The sequence below is a fragment of the Alligator sinensis genome, unplaced genomic scaffold, assembly GCF_000455745.1.
Source record: "Alligator sinensis unplaced genomic scaffold, ASM45574v1 scaffold1303_1, whole genome shotgun sequence".
Taxonomy (NCBI): Eukaryota; Metazoa; Chordata; order Crocodylia; family Alligatoridae; genus Alligator; species Alligator sinensis.
In genome coordinates this window covers 628,363-645,189 of record NW_005842753.1, presented here as the reverse complement: position 1 = coordinate 645,189, position 16,827 = coordinate 628,363, and the positions used below count along the sequence as shown (strand labels likewise).

The 16,827-nt window shown below is 53.2% G+C and overlaps 1 protein-coding gene across 1 annotated transcript in view; it reads right to left on the bottom strand.

Moving 5' to 3' along the window:
- LOC102381926 (H-2 class II histocompatibility antigen, E-S beta chain) overlaps positions 1-16,827 on the bottom strand; it is a 603,463-nt gene that overhangs the window by 104,160 nt on the left and 482,476 nt on the right. The gene's annotated exons all lie outside the window — the stretch shown is intronic.

Below are 16,827 nucleotides of genomic sequence, written 5' to 3'. Positions count from 1 at the left end.
AGAGCAGCTGTGGGGTTTCAGTGGTCACAAAGAACAGCTAGGTTGCCCTCTCCTTTTGCCCAAACAACTCTGGAAAAACATCAGTCCAGAATTAGTGATTTTGGAGTTGTTCTGCAGAATGGCAGAGGAGCCAGAGTGGCCTGCAGGATCCGGGAGCACAGAGAAGGGGCAACATGCAGGACCAGGTGTCTGGGAGCCTGAAGAAGGGCTGGTGTGCAGGACCAGGGGCCCAAGAGCCCAGAGAAGGGGTGGCATGCAGGACCAGGGGGTCCGAACGCCCAAGGGAGCTGAGTGCATAACTAGGCAACATCACAGAGAGAGAGCACCCACGAGGCTTGGGGCATGGTGTAGGAGAGGCATGGAGGCACACAAGGGGCCCTTAAAGTGCCAGGTGCCCGGCAGAGGTACAGACAGGCTGACAGAGCCTGCTTTCTGGGGGGCACAAGACTGTGACTGAGGGGACCCAAGATAGTCCTAGTGGGGATCAACAGAGGCTCATGAAGAGCCTGTGGGGAAGGGTAGGCAGCTTCCCTTTTATGACCTTCATTAAGAGCAAGGCATGGTGGGTGAGATTCAAGGGAAGAGCTGCAGCCCAGCCTGAGCCAGACAGGGGCCACAGAGCTACCAGGGAGCATCAAAGCCACCCCTGGGGCTGTGGGCCTGCTACACCTGCTTCCCAGGAGGTAGGAGGGAGTTGTGGCTGGGTTCTCAGCTGCTGCCCTTGGCTGAGACCTATTTGATGAGCCGGCATTGAGATGCTGTAGCCAGTCGGGCAAACAATACCCTGGCATGCATCAATCTATGCGTCTCCAGCAAAACCAAGGAAGTGATTCTTCTGCTCTACTCAGCAGCTGGAGTACTGCGTCCAGGTCTGGCACCACACTTTAACAAGGACATGGACAAGCTTGAGAGAGTCCAGAGAAGAGCCACCACTGCCGCACCGGGCAGGGGGAGGGAGCTGCTCTCGCTGCCTCAGGCAGGCAGAGGCGGGAGGCGGGAGGCAGGGAGGGAGCCAGCCCCAGTGCAGACAGAGCGGCAGAGGTGGGCAGGGGAGAAGGAGCCACCTCTACCACCTATGTCATGAGTTTTGCTTTCAGGACTTTGAGGTGCAGTTTTCCAGAAACCCCTGCACCCATCACCTTGAAGCTTGACATGCATCCTGCCCTCAGCAGCAGCTACCACCCCTGCAAGTTTCATCTGAATCAGCCACAAAACAACAAAGTTATAGATATTGCATTTTTTCCCCATTACACCCTATGGCCGAATCTCTGAATCGCCAAATCTTTTCCAAATCTTTTCTGAATCGATTCAGCTGAATTGAATCAGAAAAGCAATTCGGATCTCTGAATCAAATCAGATGAATCCGAATCATCTGAATCGAATAGTTGCCTATTCGCACAGGCCTAGTGGGGAGGGAGCTGCCACCGCAGCCGTCTTAGGCAGGGAGGCAGAGGGGCCGAGGGAGAGGGAGCCATCACCACTGTTGCCGCTGCTGCCACCTCAGGCAGGGAGATGGAGGCAGAAGTGGGCAGCATGGAGGGAGCCGTCATCACCGCCACCTCGGTCAAGGAAGCGGAGGCGGCTGGGGAACAGGGAGTCACTGAGATGGGTGGTTGGAGACTCCCTTCTGCAGGGCATGGAGGGATCTACATGCCAGCCTCACTTGTCATCCCGGGAGGTCTGGTGCTTGCATGGAGCCTGGATACGAGATGTCACAGAAGGATTACTGACACTTGTCCGGCCCTCTGACTACCACCCCATGCTGCTCATCCATGTGGGCACCAATGATGCTGCCAGGGGTGACCCTGAGTAGATCAAGAATGACTTCAGGGCTCTGGGTGCAAGGGTGAAGGGGACGGGGGCACAGGTGGTCTTGTCTTCAATCCTTTTGGTCAAGGGAAAGGGCCCTGGCAGGAGCAGATGCATCCTGCAAATCAATGCATGGCTGTGCAGATGGTGTTGCCAGCAGGGATTCGACTTCTTCAACCACGGGATGTTGTTTCAAGAAGAAGGATTGCTAGGATGAGATGGGACCCACTTGACAGGTTACCAAGAGAGGTGGGGAGTGGAATCTCCACCTTGGCAGTTTTCAGGGCCCAGTTTGACAGATCCCTGTCTGGGATGATCTAGGTGGGGCTGGCCCTGCTTTGAGCAGGGGGGTTGGACTACATATGACTTCCTGAGATCCCTTCCAACCCTCATTTTCTCTGACTCTATGGAGCTTCCACCACCTCTCTGAGTAACCTGCTCCAGTGCTTTACTACCCTCCTCGTGAAAAAGTCTTTCCTTCTTACCAAACTAAACTTCATTGCTCCTTGTCCTGTCATCTGCCACCACTGACATCAGTCTAGTACCATCCTCTCTGAAACAACCCTTCAGGTAGCTGAAGGCTGCTATTCAATTCCCCGCTCAGTCTTCTCTTCTCCAGACTAAACAAGCTTCTCAGAAGTCATGTGTCCCAGCCCCCAAACCATATCATTTGTCTTCTGCTGGACTATCTCCAGCTTGTCCACATCCTTTCTGTAGTGAGGGGCCCAAAACTGGACACAGGACTCCAGATGTGGGCTCGCCAGTGCTGAATAAAGGGGAAGAATCACTTACCTCCTCCCAAGGCAGCCCAGGATGCCCTTAACCTTCTTCACAACAAGGGCACACTGTTGGCTTTTACTTAGTTTATTGTCCACTGTAACCACCAGGTCCTTTTCTGCAGAGCTGCTGCTTAGCCTGTTGGGCCCCAGCTTGTAGCAGTGCATGGGATTGCTCCACACTAAGTGCAGGACTTTTCTTGTTGAACCTCAGGAGATTTCTTTTGGACCAATCCTGGCTGAAAGGGATCTTGGAGTCATTGCTGACTCCAGGATGTACATGAGCCACCAATGCGAGGAAGCGGTCAGTAAGGCTAACCACACCTTGTCGTGTATCTACAGATGCATCACAAGCAGGTCCAGGGAGGTGATCCTTCCCCTCTATGCGGTGCTGATCAGGCCACAGCTGGAGTATTGCATCCAGTTCTGGGTGCCACACTTCAAGAGGGATGTGGGCAGCATGGAGAGGGTCCAGAGGAGGGCCACTCATATGGTCAGGATTCAGCAGGCCAGGCCCTACAAAAATAGACTAAAGGACCTGAATCTATTCAGCCTCCACAAGAGAAGACCGAGAGGGGATCTGGTGGCCGTCTATAAACTCACCGGGGAGACCAGCAGAAAATAGGTGAGGCTCTGTTCCCCTGAGCACCACCTGGGATAACAAGGAATAACGGCCACAAATTGATTGAGAGCAGGTTCAGTCTTGATATCAGGAGGCATTACTTTACAGTTAGGGCTGCCAGGCTCTGGAATGGGCTCCCAAGGGAGGTGATGCTCTCCCCTACCTTGGGGGTCTTCAAGAGGAGATTGGGTAGATATCTGGCTGGGGTATTACGATCCCAGCACTGGTTCCTGCCCAGGGCAGGGGTCAGACTTGATGATCTGTTCAGGTCCCTTATTACCCTAGAAACTATGACCTTTGAATCCTCCAGTTTATCTAGGTCTTTCTGAATCCTGACTGCTCCCTACCCTCCAGTGTGTTTACTACTTCCCCAGCTTGGTGTCATCTGCAAACTTGCTGAGGGTGCACTCTGTGTCGTCTTCCAGGTCATTGATGAAGGTATTGAACAAAACTGGCCCCAGGACCAATCCCTGGGGCACTCCACTTGACACCAGCTATCAACTAGACATCAAGCCATTGACTACTACCCTCTGAGCCCGACAATCCACCAAGTTTTCTATCCACCTTACAATCCATTCATCCAACCTTTACTTCCTTAGCTTGACTAAGAGTCTGTTGTGGGAGACCGTATAAAACGCCTTGCTAAAGTCAAGGTATATCATGTCCACTGCTCTTCCCACATCCATAGAGCCTGTCACCTCATCACAGAGGGTAATCAGGTTGGCCAGGCATGACTTGCCTCTGGTGAATCCATGCTGACTGTTCCCGATCACCTTCTTCTCCTCCAAGTGGCCTCAAAATGGATTCCTTGAGGACCTGCTCCATGATTTTTCCAGGTGCTGAGGTGAAGCTAACTAGTCTGTAGTTCCCCAGATTCTCCTTCTTCCCTTTCTTAAATATATACACTTTCCCTGATCTTCCTCTTGTTGCTGCCATGAGCCTCAGGAGATGGTGTCCAGACAGGGAACATGTCTGTCACTCTCTGCTGGACTCTTTCCAATCCATTCACAACCTTCTTGAAGTCTGGGGCCCAACACCGGACTCCTGGGGAGACTTCTGCAGTGCTGAGTAGGGAGGAAGAATCATTGCTCTTGATTTCCCTTGAAGTCATGTTTCCCAGACCCCTAATCCTTAGAGACAATGGCAGAGATATCCCCATCCCTTGCAAGAGTACAGATTCACAGGTGATGCAAGCCTCCCGCACTGACACAAGGGATGGGATGTGGAGACAGGAGGTGTCCCCTGTTATAGTGTCCCCCAACCTCTTCATCTCCGCCAGAACTTGGTACGCAGATGAAGCTGGGCAGCAAAGAGCAGCAAATAATAGTCAACCCTAGGCTGGGAGGCTGGGGCCAGCCGGACGTGGGGACCAGCAAATGTGGGTGGAGCCACATAGAGGGTAAGAAACTCAGGAGCAGAGACCTGTGGGAGGAGAGGACTGGAGAAGAGACCTGCTGGAGGAGAGGACAGAGCCCAGCCAGTCCTCTCCTGCATGCACAGAAAGGACGGGAGGCCTGTGTCGTTCGGTTAGGTTTGGTTGTGGAGCCAAGGCTGCGGTGGCAAAGACTGAACTGTCCTGAAAGACTGGGAGCTGAGCTGACTTCAGGCAGCAGGGAGACCAGTTTGCTTACATATGAGGTGGAGCAGGGATTTTGAGAACAATGGGAGCACAGCCTGTGAGGTGCCGCATCGCAAATACCACAACCCCCTTTTTTCTCCAGGTTAAAACAAACAGGAAGCTTTACTAATATGCCATAGGCCGAGGGCAGCCGAGGGCTGTCTCTCTTTCGTTTCAAAGCAAAAATGAAGAAAACTTTATTGGCACGGGCGCTCATTTGCTAGATGAAATATTAAGTTAAAAACCACAACAGACCAGGCAAAGGAGTCCAAGGATATTGTTAGATTAGGCCTGTAATCAGAAGAGTTAAATGGGCATCTCTCATACAGATTTAAATAACAAGAGCAAGCCTTTTTCAGCATCTGGACAGTGCATCCCTGTCAGTCACTTCCACGATTGAGTTAATATTCCCCAGAGTTCACGTTACTCTCCCTGAGTTCAAGTTAGCTAGGGTTAAACCCAGTCTGCAGGGCTGTGAAGCACAGGAGAGACATGGCCTGGCATGGCTAGCAGACAGCAACCGTGCAGAAGCAAGGATAACCTAATTAAGGGAATGCCACGGCCATTAAAAAGGAAAGGGGGGTCGTTAGCACCTGAGATGAGCAGGAAGCAAATGCACATCACCTACTTCCAGGCAGATGATAATAAGCCATGAAATTAATTGACTCTCTCACTGCTGCCTGGTTAGAAACACTGCTGCCACCGCCAGGCTGTTGACTTTAAGGTTGTGGTGAAGCGGGAATGAAAGGGGGTGCAGCTGCACCACTGAAGCCCCCCTCTCCTCCACGGGACTCTACAGCTGCTTCAGCCTTCGGGGTTTAGTTGAATTACTGGCGGTGTCATTCAAATGGCAACAGCTTAGCAGCTTGTGTGGTTCTGTGTTTTTTCCTGATAGCAGTTGTGGTTCTTTCTTTGAACAGTTGTGTAACTGTGGTGTGAACATGTGATTACTCTCTGCCTCCTGATTGGAGACCTTGCCTCCAAATCCAGGGCCAACAGCAGCAATGCAACACAGCTTGCTCTTCTTCCCAGCTCCTCCGCCTGGGCACCCCTTCCTCCCCATATAGGCACTGAACAAATGTTCCTTAGACAGTCTGTAACAAAGTACCAAATTCAGGGGCTGAAACCTCAGGTGCAGGCAGGCAGCAGCTCCTAGGCTGCCTGGCAGGGGGGCTGGGAGCCAGCTGCAGCACCTAAAATGGGTGGAGCTGTGCAAAAAGGGGTGAGAGGGAAGGCTGTGGTGCTGAGAAGCACAGAGCCTGGGTCGCCCTCTTAGGGTCTCAAGAAAGACCATGGGTCTTGGTGGATCCGTCTGCACCACTTATTTTATTGTTGGTTTTGTTTCTGTGGGGACAAGTTTGCCCATGAAAGTAAACTGCCTGGAAAACCCAGAACATGGAGTGGAGCGGCCTTGAGAGGGAAGCCGGCTGAGTAACCCACTTAGAGACCCCCTCACACCCCATCCCCACCCCTTGGGTCAGCAGAGAGCAGCCTCCCCCACAAGTAATATCAGTGCATTGATTTTGCCTGGCAAACCCATGCCGGAGGTCATTCTCAGCTGTCACCCCTTGGCTCTGGAGCTCATGGTCCCAGTCCTTCAAAGTATCTTCCAGGTCTGCTGTGCTGCTATCCTATCTAAGCCAGCATTTAGCAACCAGGATGCTGTCCTGGGAGTTTTTGTTGCGTATTTTATTTGAATCATCTACCAGCTGCTACAAGTGATTTTATCTCTAAATACAGGTGCCCTGAGGCTTCTTTGGGCTTCGAAGGGTGGTGTATCCATCAGATATCGAAATAAACAGAATAAATACAGGTGTACTCCTCTTCTGTGAGTCTATGGCCCTGCCACACATTACCTGTATTTCACAATTTACCGGTTAAATGGCACAACAAATTTAGATTGGCCACCTGTGCAAAGCAATTATTATGCTATAACAATGGCTATCCAGCTACAAAAGAGCACACCTTCTATGAAGTTACTGCTTAAACATGTGTAACAGCTACTTTGTATGCAGCTGTAATCTGGCAGTATGGTAGGGCCTTACAGTGCTGCATCCCAGCAGGACCTTGAGGCGGTCGGCCAGCAGAGGACATTAGAAACCAGTAGAGACCAGCGCAGTTCCTGCGAGTCCAGCGGAGGTTGTATGATTTGGGACTGGTCATCTCACTGCCCCAGGAGCTCAGGCCACAGCTCTGGGCTGCTCCACCCTGGCCTTTGCTCTCATCCCTCTGTGGTTATTCAATGAGCCCCAAACAAGGAAACCTCCCAAGCCTCACCTGCTGGCCAGAGAGAGAAAGCTAGTCTTTCTTCTGCTGTCTGTGAGCTGCTCCTGATACCGGAGCTCCGATTACACAGCCCTGACGACTGTCTTTAACTTTAGCTAGAAAGTGGAGTGGAAATGCTAATGTTAGGTGAGCATTAACTTAGATGTGAAACGATTTTTAAGTGAAGCATTGGAGACACTACCAAGATGCTCTCCTAGGCAAGATTTTTGTTTTATGAAACTGCAAGAGATGTGCATTTACTTCCAACGGCTACAGGACCAAAGAAACAACGTGGGTTGATTAGGTTCTCCCTAATCAACCCATGTTGAGCGTGAATAACACCTCCTTTCTATCTTGTTGGGAAGGGATGGCCTCCACTACACCCGGAAAGGGAAGAAGCTCTTGTCAGCCAGAATGGCTGACCTACTCAACAGGGCTGTGAACTAAGATTGCTGGGGGACGGGCAGTCAATGAACAGTTGTAGCCCAGGTCATGACAACCACAGTAGGAACAGCTTAGGGAGCCCAAGGGAACCCACTCCGATGACAGCCCAAGGAAAGGTCACATCCCATCACATAGGGAAGCCAATGGCTTTCCCAGGGAGGCACAACAAGAGCTCGGGAAACAAGCAAGAGGAACTGGCCCTTCTCTTGTGTGACAAAGAGTACAGTCTCATAGGGATAACGGGACCTGGTGGGACTCCACCTACTGTAGGTATAGAAGCCTATACCTTGTAGAGGAGAGACCGCATTGGGAAGGGGGGTGGGCGTAGCTCTTTACGTCAAAGAGCAGTACACTTCCCTTCAAACTGAGTTCACTAACCAAGAAGGGCATCTTGAGACCCTCTGGGTCAATATACGGGGAGAGCATGGGGAAGGGGATATAATTGTAGGAATCTATTATATTCCTCCCAACCAAGAACTGGCTCGTGAATTCAATAGGGAACTGGCTGAGGCCACACACTCCTGTTGCATGATCGTCATGGAGGACTTCAACCTCCCTGACATCCTCTGAGAAGAGCACATGGCCAAATCTGACCCGTCGTGTCCCTTTCTCAGTTGCATTGATGACCTCTACCTAATGCAAGAGGTCCACGGGCTGACTAGGGGAGAGGCACTGCTGGCTCTGGCTCTGGCCAGAGGGATGATCTGGTGAGCGATCTGAGGATCAAGGACAAGCTTGGTGACAGCGACCATAAATTGATCGCTTTCTCTATCCAACGCTGGATGGGCAAATCCCTCAGTAAAATAGAAACCCTCATCTTTGGACATCCAGACTGTCACAAACTCAGGAGACTAGTGCATCAGGCACTAAGAGACCATAGCCACCTTAGAAAGGGGAGTCCACGAGGAAGATTATTTCTTAAGAATGCAATCCTTGAAAAGCAAGGAAAGTCCATCCTGTCCTGCAGGAAATGCAGTCAGTAGGCAGGGAAGCCCACTTGGCTAAACGGGGAACTTTTGGACCTCCTGAAACTTAAAAGAGAAGCCTGCACCAGATGGAAAAGGGAATCATCATCAAGGAGGACTACTCAACACTAGCCCACACTTGTAGAGAGTGGTCCAGAAAAGCCAAGGGAGAAACCGAACTTAGGCTAGCCACAGGAATCAAGGACAACAAAAAGTCCTTCTTCAGATATGTGGGAAGTCAGAGAAAGAACAAAGGCAACACTGGACCCCTGTGAAATCAAATTGGGCAGCTGACGTCTGATGCATAAGAAAAAACCAATCTCTTAAATGATTAATTTGCGTCAGTTTTCCACCCGTCCAAGGGGGTCGCACTGTCAGACAGGACGCAAAACATCCAGGAAGCAGGAGATGGGCCCACAATGGATGTAGATCAAGTGAGGGAACACCTCGAGAGGCTTGACATCCCTTCCCCTTTCCCGTCCTCAACAGAGACGTCCCACCTGCTGTCCCAGATGCTGTTCTGCTAGCCAGACTCCCCGAGTCTGGGTCCATGTTTTTATGCAGGCAGCAGTGGGGGAGTTGATGGACTTCATGGTTTATTATAAGTTCCCTGATTCCTGCTAATCTCTTCACTCCTCAGGTGTTAACCTCCCTCTCTCCTTGATATTCTGCTATTCCAACCATCCAGTCTTCTGCAGTGTGGCTGTCTGTTAGCCCTTGCTGGTCATGTCTCTCTTCCATCGTGCATCCCAGCAGGCTGGTTTATAGCTCTAGCTTAAAAAGGCTTCACTTTGGTGTGGTCAAGTTAACTCAGGAGTAGACATGACTTTCAGTGAAGTACTGGGGGCACTTTTTAGATGCTCAAGGTGAGATTTTGTGTTAGGAACCTGAATACAGGCCACATGTTCAAATGAAAGCTGGAGAAAGCTTTTACACATTTTCAGGCACTAACTTGGTAGCTGGTTGTCTCTTTATATAGCTTGATGAACATTTTCATGACATGATCATTACTTTCCATGTGTGGCCAGCCTACACTTATTGCACAATTGACCATTGAATTGCATGATCATTATTTTGCCCATGTGGCCAGTCTGCATTTATTGCGCGATTGTCCGTTCATTGCCTGATTATTACTTTGCACACTTGGCAGTCTAAATTTATTGTGCAATGGACCAATTAATTGTGCAATCATTACTTTGCCCATGTGCCCGGTCTCACTTTGCACATGTAGCTGGTCTAAATTTAATGAGTGATTCACCAGTGATTTGCGTAATACATGTGTAACAGACTGCCAGTGTGGGCTCACCAGATTGGCTTGAAATACTTATCCTGGGCTAGAAACAGTGCCAGTGAACTCTGAACGAGCCCAAGGGTGGAGCGGGGAGCCCTGCCCTGTGGAGGAGAAACCAATCCAAAGAAGGGTTTTCAATCCCCTCATTCGCATTGAAGGGCGATGGCCGGGGTTGGGGGCCAGCCACCCTGAGCCCTGGCTGGCTGGTTTGCAAGCCAGGGAGAGACTGCCAGAGGGGATAAAAGCAGCAGCCGAACAAGCATGTGGGAGCTGCGATAAAAGCAGCAGCCAAACTGGTGTGTGAGAGCTGCTGACAGTGACTCCAGGGAAGGACGCAGGAGGCCTAAGAAGAGCTGGGGTGAGCTGACCCAGAGGAGGGAGCAGAGAGACCCCTCTGAAGAGCCTCGAAGGCCCTGGGAGAAATAGGCAGCAGCAGTCGGCTGTGCCTCCAGCCCTGCAGCAGAGAGGGAGCAGCACCCAGGGCTTAGGGCAGAGAGCTGGTGCCCCAGGGCTCCATTGCAGTGTGCTGGACGTGCCGGGTGTCCCAAAGGCTAGGGGTGGCAGTCGGCCCCCAGCTCCACTGTGGAGAAGAGACAGCGCCCAGGAGCACAGGCAGCATCCTTATCCAGAGCGGGGAGCTGGGCCAGTGAGTTGAGGAAACCCTTCACCTTCCCTGGGGAAGCAGGACAGCAGCAGGCAAGGCATTGGGATCCTGAGGAGCAGCAGAGCATCAGGACGAGGGTCTCCAGGAGCTTGGGGTGCAGGCCAGCGCTCGGAGCAGGATTGGTGAGCCGTGAGGCATGTGGGGTGCCCGGCCAGTCATCTGGAGCAGGGGTTTAGAGCAACGACCCCTGGGAGCTGCCTGTGCTGCTGACCCTCTGCCACTGACTGCCCCAGAGGGGACTCAGTCCTGTCCCTTATTCTGCAGCTGATTGTCATCAGATGGAGTCCCTGAGCTTTGTTCTTGGGTCATGCTGATTGTTGCTGGAGCCTACTCTGTTACTGGTTGCTTGCCTTTTTGGTTGCCATGGAGGGTCACCCTTCAGCCCCTTTGTGGGGTTGGGGTTTGATACGATTTGATTGCTGCAGATCAGAAGAGCTGAACCTGTTGCAGTCTGTTGCTTATTGGGAAGCCTATGGGAGCTGCGGGGAGTGAGCACCTTGCTTCCTTGTGGTAGCGTCTCAGCAGCGGCTGAAAGCTGCCAGTTGCCCTACCTGTGGTTCCTGAGTCAAGGGTTGACTAATGCATTCTGGTTTGTTTTGTGATTCTGGTTGTGCCGTTTAAGTTCACTTGTAACTAACCTTTCCTGTTATTCTTGTTTTGTAAATAAAGTGTAAATAGTTAAATCAGTTAAGTGTTAGACCTTCTTGGGACCACGGGCTGCTCTGTGGGGAGCAGGGGCCAGCTGGGAAGTAAATTGGTGCTGGCTGGAAGGCCTGCTCCACTCTCCACACCATCCCTGATATTGGGCAGGGGTGGCAGCTATTGGGCCAACACCGGGGTTACACATGTAACTTGTGGCAGGGGCCCAAGAGACATGCATTGGACTGTCATGACTACAGGACTAAACTAGACAATATTTTTTGACCCTTTTGACAATTTTTTGCTCAGTTTGTTGTGGTGTGTTTTAAAGTTTAATGTAGAATTTAGTAAATTTGTGCACATTCCACTAGATACATTTGTTTTGAGTTTGATCTCAAACTGAATCCTCTAGCACTAGAGCCAGAGTCTGTGAGTAATGCTTCTGCTTTCTCTTCAACTAGAGAAAAACACATGCTGAGTTATATCCCAGAGAAGCCAGGCTGGAAGGGACATGCAGAGGTCACACCTAGTCCAGCCCCCTGCCCGAAGGAGGAGTAGCCCAGGGGGGTGCCATCTGCACCCTTAAATCTGGCCATGCACAGAGACCACCCCCTGCCCCTATTCCTCCCCTGTCTCATCCAGCGTGTTCTCACCAGTGCCCCAGGACCCCATCCCATCCAAGCTGCTGGAGACCTCTATCCGCTACACTGCGATCACCCTGGGCGTCGTCCTCTTGGCTTCATGGTTTCATAGTTGGTCAGGTCAGAAGGGACTTGAGCAGATCATCAAGTCTGACCCACTGCCATGGCAGGAAAGAGTACTGGGGACAGGAAACGACCCTGGCCTAGGTGATTATCCAGCCTCCTTTTGAAGACCCCCAGTGTAGGAGCGAGCACCACTTCCCTTGGAAGCTGGTGTCGCAGGGCACTAGTTTCATAGTTTCATAGTTTCATAGTTTCAGGGTCGGAAGGGACCTAATAGATCTTCTAGCCCGCCCCCCCGCCAGGGCGGGAGAACAACCCAAAAACACAAACAAAACCACTCACCCTAAAAACAAAAACGGGACTCAAATGAGTCCAGCCAGGTAAGTATCCAGCCTCTTCTTAAAGATCCCCAGGGTAGGGGCCAGCACCACCTCCCTTGGAAGTTGGTTCCAGCTCCTAGCCGCCCTGACTGTGAAGTAGTTTTTTCGGATGTCCAATCTGTACCTCCTCTCCATCAACTTGTGCCCATTATTCCTTGTTATGCCAGCAGGGGCTAGGGGAAACAGCGTCTCCCCCAAACCCTTCTGGTTCCCCCTAGTGAGTTTATAGACGGTCACCAGGTCCCCCCTCAGCCTTCTCTTGTGGAGGCTGAATAGGTTCAAGTCCCGCAGTCTCTCACTGTAGGGTCTGCCCTGTTGTCCCCGGATCATGCGGGTGGCCCTCCTCTGGACCCTCTCCATGTTGTCCACATCCCTCCTGAAATGGGGCGCACAGAACTGGACACAATACTCCAGCTGCGGCCTGACCAGCGTCGCATAGAGGGGGAGGATCACCTCCCTGGCTCTACTCGAGATGCACCTGTGGATGCACGACAAGGTCCGGTTAGCCCTGCCAACCATGACCTCGCATTGTCGGCCCATGTTCATCTTGGAGTCAATAATGACACCAAGATCCCTTTCCGCCTCCGTGCTCTCAAGTAGGGAGTTCCCCATCGTATAAGTGTGCTGCTGGTTCCTACTACCCAAGTGCAGCACCCTGCACTTGTCCGTATTGAAACGCATCCTGTTCCTGTCTGCCCACCCCTGTAACCTATCCAGATCCTTCTGCAATCTCTCTCTCCCTGCTAGCGTGCTCACCTCCCCCCAAATTTTGGTGTCATCAGCGAATTTAAACAGGTTGCTCTCCACCCCAACATCAAGATCGCTGATGAAGACATTGAACAGCGCAGGGCCCAGGACCGAGCCCTGAGGGACTCCACTACCCACCTCCCCCCAAGTCGAATATGATCCATCCACCACCACCCTCTGAGTGCGACCCTTCAGCCAATCTGCAATCCATCTGACCGTGTAGGCATCTATGCCACAGTCGCCTAGTTTACTAATTAGGATGGGGTGAGAGACGGTGTCAAAGGCCTTGCTGAAGTCCAGAAAGACTACATCCACCGCGACACCTGCATCCATGGCCTTTGTGACCTGATCATAAAAGGCAATCAGGTTGGTCTGACATGATCTCCCCCTAATAAATCCATGCTGATTGCCCCTGAGCATCATCTCGGATGCCGGCCCATCACAAATGTGCTCCTTGATGATCTTCTCAAAGAGCTTCCCCAGGATTGAGGTAAGACTGACGGGCCTATAATTGCCCGGGTCCTCCCTTTTCCCTTTTTTGAAGATGGGGACCACATTAGCTACCTTCCAATCGTCTGGCACCTGGCCCAAGCACCACGATCGCTCGTAGAGCCGTGCCAGGGGCCCTGCAATAACCCCAGCCAGCTCCCTCAGCACCCTGGGGTGGAGAGCATCCGGACCCGCTGACTTGAACGCGTCCAGCCCCTCCAGAAGCTCTCTAACCCGGTCCTCCCCAACCTGAGGTCTGAAGGTGATCCCCTCGCGTCCGGCTTCTATCACAGCAGGGAAGTCCCGGTCCCTGCACAAGAAAACGGAGGTGAAGAATTGGTTAAAGAGGTGCGCTTTATCCTCTGACGCAACCACCAGATTGCCCCGCATATCCTGCAGGGGCCCCACATTACCCGGCGCCTTCTTCATCCTCCCAATAAGGGAGGACTAGGATGTCCTGCTCCTTTAAAGAGCTGACACTGCTAGGAAGAGAGCCCTAGCAGTGAGTGGGGAGCCCCAGCTGCTGGCTACCAGGACAGCCAGAGTGAGCTAGTGGCCCACACCTGCCGCGGTCAGCTGCGCGGAAGGGGCAGGGCCAGGCTCATATATAAACCCCAGGGCTGAGGCTAAGAGGGCAGTTCCCTGCCAGCCGCCAAGGGGGAAGGAGTTCTCCTGGAGCAAGCAAAGGGGAGAGGCCTGACTACAGGTACAGCCTCTGATACTGGTGAGGGATGGAGTACCCCGGCGTGGCTTGAATGATGTTATAGCCGGGCAGCTTGAATGTATGTTACAGCCCAGAGGCTTGTGTTTTGTTTGCTGTTGTATAAGACCAGTGGTTTGGGTGAGGCTATTAAGGGAAGGAGGAGGCCTCATAGGGGACTCACGGCAGCGTGGGGACTCTGGCGCCAGAGAGCATGCAGCATTTGGGGTGCACAAACCCTGGTGCCAGTGAGGGCGCAGCACTTTGCAGGGCTGTGGAGAGCACAGGGAGGACAGGGGAGCCAAATTACAACAAGGCCCAGACCGGACAACGTCGGTACCATCTGCAAGGCTTGGGGCATGGTCAAGGGGAGGTTGGAGTCATGCATAGCTCATAAGGCTAGCGTGCCCCAAAACACCCATCGTGACATCTATTTTGAACTGGGATGCACCAGGGGTCCAGAGAACCAATCAAAACCATGTCCGAGAGGACTTAAAGGCACCCTCCCTATTAATCCTTCCCTCAAAGATGTGGCAGGAGAGAACAGTGGGTGCCCATTGGGCTAACTTGGCACGGTAAAGGGGCCTTGGGGAGATCACGGCCATCCTTAAGGACCCCATCCTGTGACAGCTGGTTCCAGATGCTAGCTGCCCTGACTGTGAAGTAGCGCTTCCTGATACCTAGCCTGAACCTACTCTCAATCAACTTGTGGTTGTTATCCCTGGTTACTCTGGGAGGCGCTCGGGGAAACAGGGACTCTCCCATTCCCTGCTGGTCCCCCCACCCCGGTATAGACAGCCACCAGGTCCCCTCTCAGCCTTCTCTTGTGGAGGCTGAACAGGTTCAGGTCCTGTACCCTCCCCTCGTAAGGCCTGCCTTGCTGCTCCTTGACCATGTGAGTGGCTCTCCTGGACCCTCTCGACGCAGTCCTCATCCCTCCTGAAGTGTGGCACCAAGAACTGGATGCAGTACTGCAACTGCGGCCTGACCAGTGCCGCACAGAGGGGGAGGATCACCTCCTTGCACCTGCTCATGATGTATCTGTGGATGCATGACACAGTGTGGTTAGCCTTACTGACCGCTTCCCCACACTGGTGGCTCATGTTCGTAGTTGGAGGGGTTGTCGTCCTCGTCCTGTCCTGCCGGCTCCGCAACCAAGGTGCCCCCTGTCCCCGGGGCTCTACCTCCCCCTGAGAGGGGTGGCAGGGAGGGGAATGAGGAATGGAGCCAAGATGCCTGGGCGCCATCGCCAGCTCTGGGAGGAGATGGAGGGTCTGGGGTGGAGGGTAAAGCAGGGCTGGGAGCCAGGACACCTGGGTTCTCTCCCAGCTCTGGAAGGAGAGTGAAGTTTTGGGGGGGTTAGAGCAGGGAGGTGCTGGGAGTCAGTTCTTTCCCGAGAGGGGATTGGGGTCTGGTGGGTTGGACCCAAGGGCTCGGGAAGCCCGGACGCCTGGAGTCTCTCCCAGCTCTGGGAGGGGAGCGGGGGGTCCTCACCCCTGAATCTCTTTTGCCTCTTTTCCCTTAGATGAAGCTCAAAGCAGCTGGTAAGAACTGACCCAACCTGCTGTGAGAAGACCCAGATCCCCTCCACCCATCCTGACTCCCCACCTTTAGGACCTCTGGGCCAGCAGCGGGGAGTTCAGACTAGACACTTTTGTTGCCTGCTGTGGGAACCCAGCGATTGCTGAGGAGATGGTGGCTGTCCCTACCTCCTCAATGGGGACTGGGAGAAACCCCCCATCCCCTCCTGCCTGGCTGGGCTCACCTCCAGCCCCAGGACATCCGTGCCTTGTCTTGTCCCCGTGACAATAAAGGTCTATTTTCTGGAGCTCTGTGGGTCTTCTTCACCTGGGTGCTCCCCTCCCCCCCCAGACTCAGCCGCCCACCTTGGGGGATGTCTGGGCTTTGTGCCTGTTCTCTTCTCTCCCCCCACAGACTTAGCCGCCCACCTAGGGGGAAGTGCAGTCTGTGGTTACCAGCTCCCCTGGGTGTGGGGCACTGCTACACGGCAAACTAGGCAAAGGCCTGAACAACTCATGACTCAGAGGGGAGCAATAGCCCTGGTGCAGGTGGCCCTGGGAGGGGACAGGCTGCTATCCCAGCCCCTCCTTGCCACGACACCATCCCCCCATCACACCCAAGGGGAAGTGTGGGTGCTGCTTTCAGCAAGCTGGTTTCACCTCCACCCCTCCCCGGCCCCCCCGACATTGGGGGCCAGGAATGGGGAAGCTGCAGGGACCGTGATTTCAGCCTAGGGAAGTAAAGTGAAATCTAGAGTGGGGGAGGGTGGGAGAGATGGGGCCAAGGCCAGAGACACCTCCCCAGAGACCTGCCAGCCCACCTCCATCACTGGCCTGTGTCCCAGTTAGGGTCAGGAAGACACTGCAAGGATATGGGGGGAGGGGGGGAATTTTGTAAGTAAATTGCTTAATGATCCACTTTGCCTAATTGCAAAGGAGCTTGTCAAACCTGGAGTGGGGACGGGGAAGGGAGAGGGTAGAGCCTCCCTTGCTCTCCAGGAGTCCCAGGTCCCCACCATGACTTTGCCACTGACTCCCCCCCATGACCCGGTCAAATCCCTTAACAGACTGTCACAGGTGGGGTGGGGGCCTTCCTACCTGCCCTGGGCAGGGGGGGCTGCTGGGAAAATACCCACCCCAGAGGCAGGCCAGGCCCCCTGAGGACCCAGCTCTGGTGTCCTGGCAAGACCCCCA